We start from the raw sequence: 2800 nt of genomic DNA, 5'->3' as shown, positions 1-2800 counted from the left end.
TCGAATTTTCCCAAAAGTATTTTCCCAAGTTTTTTTCTTTCTGTGCATTCTTAGTTAGTAATTAGTTTAGACAACCAAACCTCTTAAATTTTAGGCTAGATAATAAAAAGAAAGTAAATACTAGTACTGTAGTTCCTTTGGGTTTGACAATCCGGTCCTTGCTGAACTATACTACTGTTCGATAGGTACACTTGCCTTAATCGTGATAATAAGTTAGTCTCAAGAACGTTTCATTTATAAATCTTTAAAACCTGCTACGAATATCACACATCAAGTTTTTGGCACCGTTGCCGGGGAACTAAGATATTATGACACTCGATTTTTATTACTTTAGCCACTTTACTTTTATTACAATTTAAATTTTTATTTTTTTTTCTAATTTTTCTCTTATTTCCTTTTGACAGGTTTTTCTAGTTTATGACCAGAAGAAACCCGTCAGGACCACTACATTTTGACGGTGAGATCGACCACATAGTACGCAGAAACTGGAGAGAAATAAGGTGAAGCCTAAAATACACAGAAGACGAGCAAGGGGACGATACTTCAACCACAACCGAGGAGATGGCTGAAAACAAAGAAAATCCGCTACCTCCTGCGATTGCTGTTAATCAGAATCCTACTCTGCGCACTATATATGATTATGCTAAACCTTCTTTAACAGGAACTAAATCGAGTATAGTTAGACCAGCTGTAGTCGCAAATACTTTTGAACTGAAACCTAACACAATTCAAATGATACAACAGTTTGTTCAGTTTGATGGTTTACAGACGAGGATCCCAATGCTCACTTGGCAAACTTTTTGGAACTATGTAATACATTTAAATTTAATGGCGTTTCTGATGACGCCATTCTTCTTTAGTTATTCCCTTTTTCATTGAGAAACAAAGCTAAACAGTGGTTGAACTCGTTGCCACGGGGATCAATCACTACTTGGGAACAGATGACTGAAAAGTTTTTATTAAAATATTTTTTACCGGCTAAAACTGCTAAATTACATAATGATATCTCTTCCTTTATGTAGATGGATTTAGAAACACTCTATGATGCATGGGAGAGATACAAGAACCTCTTGAGAAGATGCCCTCACAGGTTCAAACCTTTCTTAATGGTCTAAATCCTTCGACTCGACAAATGGTTGACACAACTGCTGGCGGAACCATCAATAATAAGACACCTGAAGATGCCTATGAATTTATAGAGGAGATGTCACTGAATAACTATCAGTGGCAAGTCATTAGGACAAAGATAATGAAAACAGCCGGTGTTTATAACGTCGATACGGTCACCATGCTCTCTAATTAGGTAGAACTCTTGAATAAGAAAATTGATAGTTTCCTTAGTTCTTCACAGGTTCACCCAGTAATGCAATGCGAAGCAAATAGAGGCGGATCAAGCAGTTCAGAAATACCCACCTTATGGCCACAACATGGAGAACGAACAGTTAAATTACATGGGTAACAATCCTCGATCTCAAAACAATCCCTATAGCAATACTTACAATGCAGGTTGGAGGAACCACCCTAATTTTTCATGGGGAGGCCAAGGGAATCAGAGACCACCACCTCCAGGCTTCCAACAACCACCCTACCAACAAGAGAAAAAGCCAAACCTTGAGGAAATGCTAACAAAATTCATCTCAGTGTCAGAAACTTGTTTTTAGAATACAAAGACAGAACTAAAAAATCAACAAGCATCAATCCAGGGGCTCGAAACTCAGATTGGACAGCTCGTCAAGTTGATTTCCTAATGACCACAAGGTAGCCTACCAAGTAATACTGAATCTAACCTAAGGGAGCAACTCAATGCGATCCATTCAAGATGAGGAGGGGCTAGTTGCAGAACCAAGGCCAGAAATAGTGGTAAGCATAGGTAAGGAGGTAGGCCACAATGAGCCAAAGCCGGTGATTACAGAATATAAACCTTGAGTACCATACCCCAATGCGACAAGGAAAGACCGCTCAAATAAACAATTTGGTAAATTCCTTAAACTTCTAAAGAAACTACATATTAACTTACCGTTTATTGAAGCCCTTTCGCAGATGTCAAACACAATCAAGTTTTTAAAGGAGCTTTTAGCAAATAAATAGAAATTAGATGAAGCATCGCATGTGGAGCTGAACGCGGTCTGCTCAGCCATTCTACAGAATAAGCTGCCTAACAAACTAAAAAATCCAAGGAGTTTTACAATTCCTTGCTTAATTGGTAGTTTAGATGTTAATAATGCGTTGGCTGATTTAGGGGCTAGTATCAATATTATGCCTTACAAATTATTTAAGCAGCTAGGTCTAGGGAAACCCAAATAAACTAGGATGAGCATTCAATTAGCAGATAAAACTATCAGATTTCCTAGGGGTATTATTGAAGATGTACTCGTTAAAATCGACAAATTTATATTCCCAGTTCATTTCGTTGTTCTAGACATAGAGGAGGATAGCAACGTCCCCTTAATTTTAGGAAGGCCCTTTTTAGCAACCGCCAGAACAATTATTGATGTTGGCATAGGTGAACTCACACTTTGTGCGGGAGACGAAACAATCACCCTTCAAGCCCGTAATTCAAATAACACATCAACAATCGAAGGTGACTGTACAAATCATTTGGCTAAAACTAACCATATAGTGCAACCTTCCTTGCAGAAAACAGGTTTTAAGAACATACATGAGCCAATCAACAACAAAGAATCTATCCATGAAGAACGAAGGTTACAAATCGAGGAGCTAGATGAATGGCAGACACATAAACCGATAAAATACGATAAACCAAAACTACGCCATGAGAAGCTTAATTCCTCCAAAAATC

At 38.0% G+C, this 2800-nt stretch overlaps 1 non-coding gene across 1 annotated transcript; it reads right to left on the bottom strand.

Moving 5' to 3' along the window:
* Window positions 1-989: 989 nt before the first annotated feature.
* LOC128279817 (small nucleolar RNA R71) lies at window positions 990-1096 on the bottom strand. The gene has a single exon (XR_008270012.1). It is a non-coding gene; the product is annotated as a small nucleolar RNA R71 (small nucleolar RNA).
* Between the last annotated feature and the right edge of the window lie 1704 nt (window positions 1097-2800).

Source organism: Gossypium arboreum, chromosome 8 (genome assembly GCF_025698485.1).
Source record: "Gossypium arboreum isolate Shixiya-1 chromosome 8, ASM2569848v2, whole genome shotgun sequence".
Classification (NCBI taxonomy): Eukaryota; Viridiplantae; Streptophyta; class Magnoliopsida; order Malvales; family Malvaceae; genus Gossypium; species Gossypium arboreum.
This window is presented reverse-complemented; position numbering and strand designations above follow the sequence as displayed.